Raw genomic sequence first — 15,735 nt, forward strand, 5'->3', positions numbered from 1 at the left:
TAGATCAGAAAGAAGAATGGCTTTTGCCATGGGTTAGCCACCTGGTGTTTTTGACAACAAGTCCCATGATCCCACATCATTGACTATCTTAGCTAGATTTGATATGAGTTGTAGGGCAAAACACCAGGAGAGCCAAGTGTTACAGATCCCTGTGCTGGTGTGTGAGTGATTTTTGTAACAATAGTCTCGAGCTACTAAAGGCGGGGTTATGTTGATATGCACAGGCAGAACATTTTAAGAAAACTCATATTGCCTGGATTTAAAATGGCTATGTTCATTCACATCTTGCATGAGCAGACATATGTACCAGCCCCAGTAGTGACATACCTCCTAGATAAAAAGGCGCATATCGAGGGCATTGTATGGTGACAGTACATTTTTGTTTGCATTTGAAATATTTTCTTGTAGTTATTTGAGTTTATGCATTTATTTATTTATTTATATAGCGCACCGAGCCCTGTGGAATGATGGATAATTGTGATGGTGCTTCCATCACAATTGTTAACCTTTAGACAAGTCAGCATACTGTTAATAAAGCTTAGGCTGAATGGACCTCAGCTTTAAGGTGTAGGACGCTCCTATGGGCAAAATGTCTTCTTACAAGAGAAAATCGACAAGAACCAAGCCTTCATTCGCACCAAACCCTGGCTACTTAATTCCTCCCTGCCCCCTGATCCTGCATTCCCTCCACTCAGTTTCCACAATGTAACAGAAGCTGCCCATCTCACAAATCGCCTTAAGCCCTCATGCTGCCAAGGAGACACCTGTCCAGTCCCTCTCATCAAAGGTTGTGCCAAATCCATCATTCCATTAATCACTGCCATCATTAACTCCTCCTTTGCATTATGCTCAGTTCCAACCAGTCTCAAGGAAGCCTGGATCTCTACTGCTCAAAAAACCCTCACTTTACCCAACTATCCCCACAAACTACTGCCCTATCACCACTGTTCCTTTCCTTCTCAGAATCCTGGATGTGCAGCTTATCTCCAGATCCAGGTTTATCTCAAGCAACACAGCATCGTTAGTCCTCGTCAAACTGGCTTTTGCCCTCGCTATGATACGGAATCTGCTCTGCTGAACCCGAAGAACCAGTTTGGTGACACCTGAGATTCAGGCCACCTTGCCCTTCTGCTCCTACTTGACTTATCTGCCACCTTCAACCTTGTTAACCATAAAACCCTCTGCCACCATCTTTCTCCCATGGCTAACTTCTCTCCTGAAGCTTCCAACTGGATTGCTTTGTTTCTCACAGACAGAACTGCCTGAGTACTCGCTGAGAATGCTGCTGCCCACCCAACATCTGTTTCATGCAGAGTTCCAAAAGGGTCCTGCACCTCACTCACACTCTAAAAAGTCTATACACGACCACCTTCACTCCGTTGGCATCACTTACAACAACTAGCTGATGACACCCATATCCTCTACCTCTCTGGCAACTACTCCCATGCCACCACAACATTCAACATGGTCTACGACACCATCCAAACATGGATGGCTTCCCACCAACTCTGCCTCAACGATGACAAGACTGAAATCCTGATTGTTGGCTCATGCGTCCGACTGTCCAAGCTTGATCCTGCTTATCATGCCTTCAAGATAGATATTGCAACCATCCTGGTCTCTTCCAGGGTCAAAACCCTAGGAGTCTACTTTGACTCGGCCCTGAACATTTCACGGCAAGTCAATGCCATTCCATCGTCAGCAGCCAACACCACCAAGCTCATAAACGCTAGCAAACCATTCCTTTGCTCGCACAACCACCTCACCATAGCCTGCACCATCATCATAACACAACTTGACTACAGGAATGCTCTTTTTGCAGGCACTTCAGAATGCAATGTTAGTAATCTGCAGGTAATCTAAAACACACCCTGCTTGCCGCCTTGGATCTCCCCTGTGGTGTTTAAACAAAGGCCCTAACAAACAGAACTGAAGCACCCACTGGAAAAATGACCTGCCAGCCTTCATTAAAATATTTTTAAAACCCTTCACACTGAAAATGGGCCTGTTAAGGCAGACTGTGGGGGTTTCTGTAAGTAACACAAGGAAGAGCTATGTGACAAAGGCTTACCTGTCATTATAAAAGGAAGGAAAATCCGCCTTTTAATTCACAGTGGCATAAGACATTTAAAGGCCCCTTTCACATGAAAAGCAGGATTTGCAAACACTTGCACTAAACTGGCTTTAATATGTGTTTGCAGTTTTAAAGCGAGATATGAGAAAAAAATGTTCCCCTAATATCAAAGATGTCAGGGAAATGTGGGTTGACAAGATGTAATGTATATTATGCTTCACCTGCAAAATATTTCATTTTTGCCCGAGGCAGGCCCTTTTGCTTGTTGTATGGCAGACTTCACAAAGGACTCCCCCACTTCAAAAAGGACTCCCCCCACCGCAAGCCTGGCTTTTGCATCCCAGCTATTTACAACTGCAATAAAGTGTGGCCTGTTCAGGGTGTTGAATACAAACTTTCCCCAGACCTTTTGTCCCTGAAGGCTCATTTCGGTGAATGGCAAAATGGCCTAGCCAGTGCGTGACTGGAATGTGGGAGGAGCTGCAATCAAGAGAAGCTGGATTCTAAAAAATATACAAATAAATAGTAGGTTTTTCAGATCAAAATGGTGGTCCACTTCAGATAACAGGACAAGATGCCAGATGTCAGTAGGGCCTTGTGACATCACAGGGCCGGTCTAGAACATAATCTGCAGTTGGAGATCTCTGTGTAGCTAATGCATCAGACAAGTATTTACGACTTGCAGCCTACCAACTTCAAACAACAAAGAGGCTAATAAAAACACAGTCCAGGAAGCTCTGGTCATGTGCTGGCCAGGAATGGCAAATGGCCTGTAGGAAGGGGAGCTCAGATTTGCATAACATGAAGATTTCCCATTAGTTTAAAAGGAATATCATAACTCATGCATGTTTCTCAGCAACCGCAAGTACTACTGCATTCATGTATGTGTCATTTGTCTCATAAATTCGAGGTCATTTTGTTGAAATAAAATTAATCCAGCTGAGATTTAGGGAATTGTAATGGCAAGCTAAAATGTGTTCCTGGCTGCTCTGAACATGTCCAGAATTTAAGAGTTGACAAACTGGTGGAGGGTAAAATTAGAGGCATTTGGAGAGTAAATTCCATGTTCATAACTATTATCCTTTTGTATAAACGGCAGAAAACTACCACACGCCTGTGCAACATGGTGCAGACACGGCTGTCGTGTTATTGAATAATTCCCCATGATTATGTGAAGCGGAATTTATATATATATATATGTATATATATATATATATATATATATAGGATACATTACTCACCGTAATCGTATTTCTGATGCTTGTATCTGCTTAGATCACATGCTGTGCAGATCACATGCTGTGCATAGGCCGACATCTAGTGGAAGCTGCGGAGTATTACAGTTTGTTTTTCGAAACTCGAAAATGGGCGTCGACACAGGCGTGCCAGTAATACTATCCCTAGTGTGACGTCCACTGTACCCAAGATCCCTCACGCGTCTAGGATCCTCAGATTGTATTTTTTCTGACATGTGGAAGCATGAGGAGTAGCGTGAGTACAGATAATCCAAGCAGATAGACAGAAAGGTAAGACTACAAGTAATCATGCGCCTTCTCTCGGAGGGGAGGAAGGGTGGGTCGCATGTGAATCTAAGCAGATACAAGCATCAGAAATACGATTACGGTGAGTAATGTATCCCTTCTGAGGCTTGTGGAATCTGCTTAGATCACATGCTGTGCATAGATTAGCGAGCAGTACCAGAAGAAGGAGGTGGGATGTGAGAAGGGTCATGAGCAAACAGGTGTCTTAGAACCGCTTGTCCCACTTGTGTATCTGACTTGGAATGAGTGTCAATGCAGTAATGCTGAGTAAAAGTGTGAATAGAGCTCCAAGTAGCTGCTTTGCAAATGGTGTCGAGGGGAACATTTGCAATGAAAGCCAGAGTGGCCCCAATGCCTCTAGTAGAGTGGGCCCTTGGCGTAAAAGGCAGAGTTTTTTCAGAAAGAGAGTAACACAGCTGTATACAGTTGATAATCCACTTCGAGATAGCGCCCTTAGAGACGCGATCTCCCTCTCTGCCTGTAGCTACGGAGACAAACAGTTGATCTGTTTTCCTTAGCGGTCTGGTTTTATTTACATAGTAGAGGACCGCCCTACGCACATCTAGGGTGTGTAGTTTCACCTCAGCCGAGCTTTGCGGGTTCTGGAAGAAAGCCGGAAGCTCGATGGACTGGTTTACATGGAACTTTGATATAAATTTAGGTGAGAACCTAGGGTGTGTGCGTAAAACCAGTTTGTCTTTGTGGATAGTAAAGAAAGGATCCTGCACTGAGAGAGCCTGAATTTCACTGACCCTTCTTATAGAGGTAATGGCTACTAAGAAGGCCGTTTTATAAGTCAGGTGTTTGAGACTACTTTTATGCATGGGTTCGAAAGAAGGGCCCATGAGCTTAGCTAGCACCACATTAAGGTCCCATCCTGGCGGTGGGTTTGAAATAGGAGGGTGAAGTCTCTTTACTCCTTCCATGAAGGCTTTAACTACTGGTACTTTCCACCACGACACCTTGTTATGGGATGTGGTGTAAGCCGAGAGGGCTGCCAGGTGTACTTTCAGAGAGTTAAAAACCAATCCTGCATCCAGCAGGTGGAGCATGTATGTCACGACGTTGGAAGGAGTGCAATCAATAGGGTTGATTTGTTTATTCTGGCACCAAATAACAAATCTCTTCCACTTGTCAAAGTAACAGTGCCTTGTGTTTGGTTTCCTGGATTCTTTTAGGATGTCCATACACCTCTGTGGTAAATTGAGATGTCCAAACTCTATGACCTCAGGAGCCATGCTGCCAGGTTCATTGAGTTGGGTTGCTGGTGCACTGTTTGACCTTGTTGCTGGGACAGTAGGTTGTACCAGGCTGGGAGTTTGATGGGCTCGCACACCGCCATCCTGCGTAGGTGTGGAAACCATGGTTGTCTCGCCCACATGGGAGCAACTAGGATGAGCGTCATCGATTCCTTGTTCATCTTGTAGACCACCTTCCTGATGAGAGGAGTGGTGGAAAAGCGTACGCAAACATCCCTGACCAGTTTATCCACAGGGCGTTCCCTTGGGAGTCTGGCTGGGGGAACCTGGATGCAAATCCTGGGCATTGTTTGTTTTCGCTTGTGGCGAATAAGTCTATAGTGGGGAAACCCCACTGAGAGAAGAGATCTTCTACGATCTCTCTGTGAAGGACCCATTCGTGTTCTTCTGGGAGGGAATCTCTGCTTAGAGCGTCCGCTAGGGAATTGAGCTCCCCTGGAACATGTTGCGATGACAGGAAGATGTTCCATTTGAGTGCCCATATCCAGATTTTCTGGGCAAGCTTGGACAGATTTGGCGAACGAGTCCCTCCTTGCTTGTTTAGATAGAACATGGCTGTCGTGCTGTCCGTCCGGATCTGCACCGACAGGTTTAGTAGATGGGGCTCGAACGCCCGAAGCGCTCGGAATACTGCCAGAAGCTCTAGGAGGTTGATGTGGTTCTTGGCTACTGAGTGAGACCAGAGACCCTGAGCTGTGTGGTGGAGATGGTGAGCTCCCCACCCAGTCAGGCATGCATCTGTAGTCACAACTGCCTGTATTTCGGGATCGTAAAAGGGTTTTCCCCTTACGAGATTCTCTCTTGTCCACCAGTGTAGGCTCTGTACAAGTGTTGGCGAAACGACCACTAGATCGTCCCACTGACCACTTGCCTGAGACCACTGTTTCGCCAACCATTCCTGCATGGGACGCATGCGCAGTCGCGCGTGGGGGACCAGGTAAATGCATGACGCCATCATGCCCAGTAACCGCATTGCTTTGCGTACCGTTATTTGTTGACCGGACTGATAATGTGGAATTTGCAGTAGTATATTCCGAATTCTCTCTTCCGAAGGGAAGGTCAACCCTTCCTGAGTATCTAGAATTGCTCCTAGGAACTGTTTTGAGGTGCTTGGCACCAGGCTTGACTTCTTCTCGTTGATTGAGAAGCCTAATTCGTGGAGGAGGTCGATAGTCCTCTGAATGTTGGTCCTGCAAATTCCTGGGGTTTCCCCCGTTATGAGCCAGTCGTCCAGATAAGGGTACACTGGGATTGCCTCCCTGCGTAGGTGTGCCGCTGCCACCGCCAGTACCTTGGTAAATACCCTTGGTGCTGAGGCTATCCCGAAGGGCAGTACCTTGAATTGATAGTGGCGACTGTCCACCTTGAAGCGCAAGTACTTTCTGTGCGCCGGGAGCATGGAAGTATGAAAATAAGCATCTTTCATATCCAAGGTAGCCATGTAATCCCCCTTTTTTAGGAGGGGGATTACCTCTTGTAGCGTGGTCATACAGAATTTTTGGGGCTTGACATACTTGTTGGCAGGCCGTAGGTCTAATACTGGGCGCATTGTCAAATCTCTCTTTGGCACAAGGAAGTAAGTAGAATAGATACCCTTGTTTACCTGGTGTCCTGGGGCGAGTTCTATCGCGTCCTTTTCTAGCAGAATGGCGATCTCCTCGAGAAGGATTTTCTGATGTTCTAAGGAGTGTACTTTTTGTCGTGGAGGATGGTTCCGGGGACGCTGCAGTAATTCTATACAATATCCTGTGGACACTGTTGACAGCACCCATCTGTCTGAGGTGATCCCTTCCCAAGCCTGGGTGAAGTTGGAAATGCGTCCCCCTACTGGGGATGCGTGAGAAGGGACCCTGAACTGAGCGTCACTGCTTTGGTGGAGGCGTGCCACCTCCCTTGTTGGGGCTGCCTCTGCCTCTCCCACGACCTCTTTTGTTACCCCTGCCGTAACTTTGGGTAGACTGCTGGCTGTTGTTCCACTGTGTACCCTGTCCCTGGGCATAGTTGCCTCTTTGTGAATTTTGGCCGCGTGGGCGACGAAAATTACTGTTCCCCCTCTGGTTAGGGGGTTTGTTGGTTAGTTGGCCAAGGGATTTCAGTGTTTCGTATTCGTCCTTGGCGTTTTTCAGTGCGTCTTCGACCGCTTTCCCAAACAATAGATCGGGTTCCACCGGCTTGTCTATTAATGAAGCCTGAGTTTCTGTCTTGAACCCCGACTGCCGTAACCACGCATGTCTCTTGATAACAGTACCTTCTGCTATCAATCTCCCTGCGTTGTCCGCGGCATCGAAAGTTGCTTTCAATATGCAACCAGACACGGCTCTCCCTTCTGCCGAGATCCGGGCCAATTGGCCCTTTAACGGTTCAGGAGCAGAGGCTATGAGTGCCGCGACCTCTTCCCATTGATGGCAGTTGTAGCTGGCCAACAGGGTGGTGGAGTTAGCAATCCTTGCTTGGTAGGCGGACGTTGAGGCTACCTTCCTGCCAAACCCGTAAAGTTTCTTGCTCTCCTTGTCGGGAGGAGCTTCTGACGAAGATAAGGGTGTTCCAGCCCTCTTCCGAGTGTTGGTAACAACTAGGGAGTCTGGTTTAAGATGTCCTCTTATATAGAGAGGGTCAGACTGGGCTGCCCGGAAAAGTTTTTCGACCCTGGGGTTGACTGCTCTGGTGAGGTTTGGGTTCACCAGGGACGGATCTATTCTTCGTTGGATGGATTTAAGGATAGGGATGGTCTGAGCGACCGGCCTCCTCTCTCCCACCAACTCTTCCGCGAAGTCCCTTTCCTCCTGTACACCGTGGGTGTCGATGTGAAAATGTTCTGCCGCGCGAGCGAGAACCTCATTAAGGAGGGGCTGGTTATCGACTGGCGAGTCGGTAACTGGGGCTTCGTTCTCTACCGGGGAATCTACTCTGTACATTTCCTGCTCATCTTCTCCCTCCTCCTGGTCCTCATCATCCGCATAGTATTCCGTCCCGGTTTGTTCCTCCATAATTTCAAACTCCTGGTCCCCCTCAGGGAAAGGCTCTCCTTGGTACCTGGGGTGTGGAGTAGAGTATGGAGTAGAGTAAGGCTGTACCTCGAAGGGTTCAGGTGTTTCGAACCGGGCCCTTTTACTTAGGGGGATGGGATCAGTGGAACCTGAGGGTGTGGCTCCCTGAGGGTCATACGAGAGGAAATGCTCTGGATTCTTGTCGTAAAAATCAGCCAAGGAAGACATCCTTGACATGACCCTGTCTATGTCTTCGCTGGACCATTCTTTGGAACAGGGGATGACTTTAGTAGGCAATTTAGGGGACTTGTCAAGGGTACCCTTGCTGGATGTTGATCTCTCAGTAGACTTGTATTTGTTTGTCTGTTTAGGGGGGAAGGATGGTCTTACAGGAGTGGAAGAATGTGCTTTCCGCTGTTTCCCCCCCTCCCCGTGCGTGGAAAAATGTTTTCCCTGTCCCTTGGAGTCCCCGGAGACTTTCGACGCCTGGCGTCGAGGATCGGGAGAGGTATCTGTGTTTTTCGAGCGTGGGGCCTCGCTGGTGTTAACTGCGGGCTCCGTCTCTTGGAGCGCGGTCTGGGGGTGGAAGTCGTCTTCGTCCTCCGACGATCGAACTTCCATTAGTCTAGAGAGCGAGGCACTCTTGGCAAGAGTGGATGATTGCCTTGCGTCATGAGGCGATCTCGATCGAGAGCGCCCAGAGGACACCGAGTCGGACCGTTCTATCTGTGCCTCTTTCCGAGAAGTCGACGTCGTCGAGGTTCGGTTGGACTTAGTGTGCTTAGTGTGTGTAGGGTGTGTAGCGCTTGCGTCGCCGGGGGTCTTCCCCATAGCCGCCCTGCCGGACGACCTTCCGAGGTCGGGGACCTGCGCTCGGCTGTCTTTCGACGCCGTAATGCCCTCGCCGTCCGAAAGTAAGGCGTCGCTGCCATCGCTGAAGGCGCCCTCCGCTGCCATGGCCGCCTGCCTGGCGTGGTGGGCCCAACGCTTTGTCGAACGGTCCTTAAGTGTCTTAGGTTTAAACCTACTACACGCTCTGCAGTTCGCTTCGGGGTGGTCCCTCGGCAAGCAGAAATTGAACGTGGCGTGCCTTTCGACCCAAGGGTATTTGCAGTTGCACTTGGGGCAGAATTGGAAAGGGGTACCCTCCATACGCACCTTGAGGCAGCGGGCTGATAAGTGTAGGAAATATATAAGTGTATCTATATACCAAGAGTGAAGAGTATGTACCACCCCCCACTCTCCCTACTTGCAGGGCCGAGGCCAGCGGCCTACTAGGCCCGGGCCGAGGCCAGCGGCCTTCCGAGGCCCAGATCCGTCGTGCAGCAGCCGACGGTCGATGTCTTCTCCAGCCGTCGTTGAGGGTCGACGTTGGTGTGGGGAAGGATGTTAATAAGAATAATAATTTTCAATTATTAGCAAAAGTATGGCTAAGGCCAGGGGACTCCGCAAGATGCTTCCGACCAGTATGGCGGAAAAAAACAATCTGAGGATCCTAGACGCGTGAGGGATCTTGGGTACAGTGGACGTCACACTAGGGATAGTATTACTGGCACGCCTGTGTCGACGCCCATTTTCAAGTTTCGAAAAACAAACTGTAATACTCCGCAGCTTCCACTAGATGTCGGCCTATGCACAGCATGTGATCTGCACAGCATGTGATCTAAGCAGATTCCACAAGCCTCAGAAATATATATATATACATGACAATGCATTACTTACCGTAAAAGCATTTCTGATGGTTGTATCTGCTTAGATTCACATGCTGTGCATAGTCCGACATCCAGTGGTCACTGCAGAGTATTGCATTTTGTTTTTCGTAGTCGAAAAGGGGACGTCGACAAGGCGTGTCTGTAACACTATCCCTACAGTGACGTGCAGTGTACCCCCAATCCCTCACGCGTCGAGGTCCCTCTGTTTGTATTTTTTCTGCCCTGAGGGTGCCTATTAGACGTGAGTGAGTACAGAAAAGAGAGATATAGAAGAAAGTCTATGTTCCTTCCATCCGAGCGGGGAGGAAGGGTGGGCGCATGTGAATCTAAGCAGATACAACCATCAGAAATGCTTTTACGGTAAGTAATGCATTGTCTTCTGATGTTTGTTAATCTGCTTAGAATCACATGTTGTGCATAGACTAGCGAGCAGTACCCGCAGTTGGAGGTGGGTTGTGAGAAGGAACAGTAGAGAAAAGATGTCTTAATACTGCTTGTCCCACCTGGGAATCAGATCTAGACTGGGCATCTAGACAGTAGTGTTTTGTAAAGGTGTGAACAGAACTCCAGGTTGCCGCTTTGCAAATGGACTCAAGAGGGACATTTGCAATGAAGGCTATGGAAGCCCCGGTGCCTCGAGTGGAGTGTGCTCTTGGCTTGAAGGGTAGTTCTCTCTTAGCAAGAGTGTAACAGAGAGTGATGCATTGTAAAATCCATCTATAAATAGTGGATTTCGAAACTGCATCTCCTTCTCCTCCTGCTGCCACCGAGACAAAGAACTGATTAGTCTTTCTCAATGGTCTAGTTCTTTACATATAAAACATCACTGCTCTGCGAACATCCAGTGTATGCAGGCTCTTCTCACCTAAGTTTGACGGATTTTGAAAGAACGTTGGTAGTTCTATTGACTGGTTGACATGGAATTTAGAGATACATTTTGATGCAAACCTAGGATGTGTGCGTAGAACGACCGTATCCTTGTGAACTGTAACAAAGGGGTCTAGTACAGAGAGCGCTTGTAGTTCACTTACTCTCCTAATGGAGGTGATAGCTATTAGAAAAGCAGTCTTAAGAGTGAGGTCTAAGTGTTGCTTTGTGCATGGGTTCAAAGGGAGACCCCATGAGCCTGGTTAGTACCACATTTAGGTCCCATCCGAGAGCGGGGTTAGCTATGGGAGGGTGGATCTTCTTCACTTCTTCCACGAAGGCTTTAATAACTGGGACTTTCCACCATGACACTTTAAGTTGGGAAGTGGTGTATGCGGAAAGTGCAGCTAAGTGGACTTTAAAAGAGTTAAACACCAAGCCTGTGTCTTATAGGTGAGTCAGGTACAGAACAATTTGTGTGGGAGAGCAGTCAACTGGGTTGATGCTCCTTCCCCTACACCAGATGACAAATCTCTTCCATTTGCTAGAATAACAGTGACGAGTGTTAGGCTTTCTAGTCTCCCTGAGAATGTCCATACATCTCTGCGGGAGTTGTAAATGTCCAAATTCTATGATCTCAGGAGCCAGGCTGCTAAGTTCATGGTCTGAGGGCATGGATGTAGTGTCTTCGTCTAACCGCCATTCGTACTCTGAGGGCGGAGGGAAGTCTCTGCTGAGTTCATCTGCTAGCAGATTGAGTTACCCTCATAAATGTTGTGCCAGTAGGAACATGTTGTGTCAGAGAGCCCACTTCCAGATGTTCTGGGACAGCTTGGACAGTCCTGGAGAGTGAGTGCCCCCCTGCTTGTTGAGGCTGTGGTGCTGTCCATGAGGACCATCACTGTTTTCCCTTGCAGGTGTGCCTGGAAGGCTTTCAGTGCCTTGAACACAGCTAGCAGCTCCAGTAAGTTTATGTGCTTGAATGCTACGCTAGAGTCCAGACTCCGTGGGCAGTCTGATGGGATAGGTGAGCCCCCCATCCTGTGAGGGATGCGTCTGTGGTTAGAGTGGCTTCCACTGCGGGGGTGGCAAATGGTTTCCCTATTACCAGGTTTTCCTTCGACCACCACTGTAGCGAGAGAACCAAGGCCTGCGAGACCACCACTAGATCATCCCATTGTCCGCTGGCCTGACACCACTGGCTGTTGAGCCACTCTTGCATTGGGCGCATGCGCAGGCGCTGTCAAGGAGTTCCCCCCTTCTCACCAGGGTCTGGTGTTTGCCGGTGTCTTCGATCGCTGCCTTCTTGCGAACGCTCCTGGTCTTGAACAGTGCTGCTCGAGTCTCGTCTGGTTCCAGGTTGCGTTTAGTTCCGGGAACGCGGAGTACAGGAATCCGGGAGTCTTGGAAAAGCTAGTAATGCTCGGAATCAGGAAGGGGGAAGGGTCAGGAGCGGGTAATAGCACTGGGACAAAGGAAACAATACCGCAAGCTACAAACACACGTCTGAGGCTACTCTGCAATAGCATTGAGACGTGCAGAGCTGCGGAAGGCGTGGTCTATAAATAGATCACGCCGCGTTCAGCGCATGGAGCGAGCAAGGGCTTCTGCTCTGGACGGCCATGTTGGAAGTAGTACGGAATGTAAGCCCCGTTGAGACAAGGACCAGGAGGTCCAAAAGGGGCGTGATCTGAAGTTCATGACAGCATGCCTCCTCCGAAGGCCTTTTCCTCCAGGTATGCCCGGGTGTATTAGGTGAAATCTTCTGAGCAACCGAGGAGCCTTGATATTTGAAACAGGTTCCCAGGTCCTTTCGCTAGGAGGATATCCTTTCCACTCCACTAGGTATTGAAGATGGCCCGCTTATACCTGCAGTCACAAATCCGGGACACCTCATATTCCAGTTGGTTGTCAACCAGTAGAGGAGGAGGTCTACTGGATTTTCGAGAGGATTGGATGTAGGGCTTCAATAAGGATGTGTGAAAAACTGGATGAATTATTTTCCAGGAGTCAGGTAGCTTGATTCGATATGAGACAGGATTGATAATCTTCTTGATGGGAAATGGACCATAGTAGCGGGGAGCCAGCTTGTTTGGTCGCAAGTGTCGGGTAAGTAGTTTTGATGACAACCACACTCGGTCACCGACCATATAGGAAGGACCTGGTCTTTTCTTGGAATCCGCATACCTCTTGGTCTGTAATCTGGCTTCCTCCAAGTGTTCTTTAGCCTCCCGGTGAATGTTGATAAGAGTTTCGATCCAGGAGTCAACAGTAGGTACTGGTGTAGGGTAAGGAAGAACCGAGGGTAAAACCGATGGGAGGAACCCCTGACTACAATAAAAGGGGCTGGTCTGTAGCGCTGAGTGTTCCGAGTTGTTGTAAGCGAATTCCGCAACGGGTATCAGGAGAGACCAGTCATCCTGGACCTTGGTGGCGAAACATCAGAGATATTGTTCCAGGGTCTGGTTTGCACGTCCTGTGGCTCCGTTGCTTTGGGGGTGATATCCTGAAGAGAGGGCACGTTGGATTCCTAGAACTCGACAGAGGTGTTTCCAGAATTGTGAAATGTATTGGGGACCCCGGTCAGATATGATCTTGGAAGGAAGCCCATGTAGTCGGAATATGTGTTCCAGAAATATTCCAGCTAGCTCTGAAGAGGAGGGTAGTTTCATCAGTGGCGTAAAATGGGCCATATGGGTAAATAAATCTATGGTGACCATGATGGTAGTATATCCTCGGGAAGGTGGTAACTCCACTATGAAGTCTGTAGCGATGATTTCCCATGGTTTAGAGGGTAGAGTGGGCTGCAGAAGAAGACCCGCCGGTCTTTTGTTATGTTTATTTTGGGCACAGGTCATACAAGCCTGGACGTATTGCTGTATGTCAGACTTCATTTTATGCCACCAGAACTGTCTCTGTATAAGACGGAGGGTGTTGGTGATACCTCGGTGCCCGGAATGGAGTGTGTCATGACAAAGATTTATTATTTTCTGCTGTAACTTCCATGTAGGAATAAGTAATGCATTGTCCTTGAATAAGTAGCCTTCCTTGGCTCTTAATTTCCAGTGGTTTCTTGTTGAGATGTCCTTCCACATTTCCGAGGATTGGGTTTGCGATCGTACTTCTTCCAGGAGATGAACTGCTTGGGCTACGAAGATCGTGGGAGAAAACATTTTAGGAAATGCCTTATCTTCAGTGGTCACGTAGTCAGGACGGCGAGACAAGGCGTCAGCGATCAGGTTCTCTGATCCAGGGACATGAGTAATGTGGAACTGATACTGGGCAAAAAAGTAGGCCCAACGTGCCTGACGACTGTTCCTGCACTCCAGTGACTGTAGAATCTGAAGGTTTCGATGATCAGTACGGACTTGGACAGGATGTCTGGCTCCCAGAAGTAGGTGTTGCCATTCAGTGAAGGCTTGGAGAATGGCTAACAGTTTCTTTTCCAGGACGGAGTAGTGTGTTTCACTCGGAGTTAAGGTTCTTGAAAGATAAGCAACAGGGTGTTCCAAATCGTCCTCCATTTTCTGCTTTAACACTGCTCCTATAGCGTAATTAGAGGCATCCGTTTCCACTAAAAAGGGTCGACTTGTATCGGGTTGAGCCAAAATGGGAGCTTGTGTAAACTCGGTCTTTAAATGCTGGAATGCAGTTTCTTGTAATGTTGACCACACAAATGGGGTATCCTTCTTTAGCAGAGCCACTATAGGTTGTACAATCTCGGAAAAGGTGGCTATGAACTTTCGGTAGAAATTGGCTAGTGCTAGGAAGGATTGGATTTGTTTCACGGACGTGGGAGTAGGCCATGCGAGAATGGCCTTTACTTTTGAAGGGTCCATGCCAATCCCCTCTGGACTAAGGATAAATCCCAGATAGTGCACAGAGGTAATGTGAAACAAACATTTTTCAGGCTTGGCTAAGAGGGGATGTTCCCGGAGTCTTTGTAGAACTGCCTTAACATGTCCTTCATGCTTCAGAGGGTCCTTGGAAAAAATCAATATGTCGTCCAGATAGACAATGACGAAGAGAAACAACATGTCAGAGAACACCCTTTCCATAGAACGTTGGAATACTGCTGGGGCATTGGCTAGTCCAAAGGGCATGACCAGGTACTTGTAGTGGCCAAAGGGTGTTCTAAAGGCGGTCTTCCACTCGTCTCCTTCCCGGATACGGATCAAATGGTAGGCACCCCTGAGATCCAATTTGGTGAATATTACTGCACATCTCACTGCTTCCAGGATATCCGATATCAAGGGTAGTGGGTATCGGTCCTTAAGAGTGCATTGATTTAGGCCACGATAATCTAGGCAAGGTCTTAGTTCCTGGGTATCTTTCTTAGGAACAAAGAACAATGATGCACCTGCTGGTGACTTTGAAGGTCTTATGGTACCGTTTTCAAGGTTTGTATCCAGATATTCTTTGAGGGCCTTTTTCTCAGGTTCGGAAAGGATAAACATCTTACCGAAAGGGATCACTGCCAAGATTTCCGTTTCAATTGCGCAGTCTTCGGGTCTGTGTGGAGGTAAAGCCTGGACTATGGCAGTGGAAAAGACATCGGAGAATCCTTTGTAGGCCTCCGGAACCTGTATTATATTGGAAACCATGAGTGGAGTTTCTTGCTCCTTAGGTGGTTGCTCAGGGGGTGTTAAAGGAAGTTCCAGGGATAGACAATGAGACACAAAACTCTGAGCCTAGGAATAGTTATCCTGCTGTCCAGTTTATATACGGATTGTGTTTTTGTAACCAGGGCATACCCAATACCATGGGGTAGTGGGCGGACTTAATGATATCGAATCTGATTAGCTCTTGATGGTGGTTTATTGAGAGCTGGATTTCCTTGGTCTGTAGCCTTATGGGCCCTGAACTGAGGGGTCTTCCATCGATGGCTTCCACAGGCTGCATGGTGCTTCGTGCCTCATATGGGATTTGATGACTGACAACCCATTCCTGATCTATGAAGGTTCCCATAGCTCCACAGTCAACCAAGGCCAGATAGGGGTAGATCTTACTCTTCGAGGGTGAAAGAAATGCCTGGAGAAAATGTCTGTTTTGTCCAGGAGAGTTCAAGGATGGAATTGATGTGGAGCAAACATCTCTCCCGAATCTCAGCTCCATTTAAGATCGGGAGCTGGCATTTCCCGAATGCCGAGGAGGTGCCAGAGGACATTCCCTGACCAGATGTTTGTCTGAAGCACAATACATACACAAACCCGTATGGATCCTTCTCAACCTTTCTTGAGGTGATATGGGCCCACGAAAGGCTCCAATTTGCATGGGTTCAGGTTCTGGGGCTGG

At 48.1% G+C, this 15,735-nt stretch overlaps 1 protein-coding gene across 2 annotated transcripts in view; it reads right to left on the reverse strand.

Annotated features, from left to right (window-relative positions):
• The window catches only part of LAMA1 (laminin subunit alpha 1), a 679,286-nt gene that overhangs the window by 59,430 nt on the left and 604,121 nt on the right, over positions 1-15,735 (reverse strand). The gene's annotated exons all lie outside the window — the stretch shown is intronic.

The sequence above is a fragment of the Ambystoma mexicanum genome, chromosome 5q (genome assembly GCF_040938575.1).
Source record: "Ambystoma mexicanum isolate Mex_15411 chromosome 5q, UKY_AmexF1_1, whole genome shotgun sequence".
NCBI classification, from domain to species: domain Eukaryota; kingdom Metazoa; phylum Chordata; class Amphibia; order Caudata; family Ambystomatidae; genus Ambystoma; species Ambystoma mexicanum.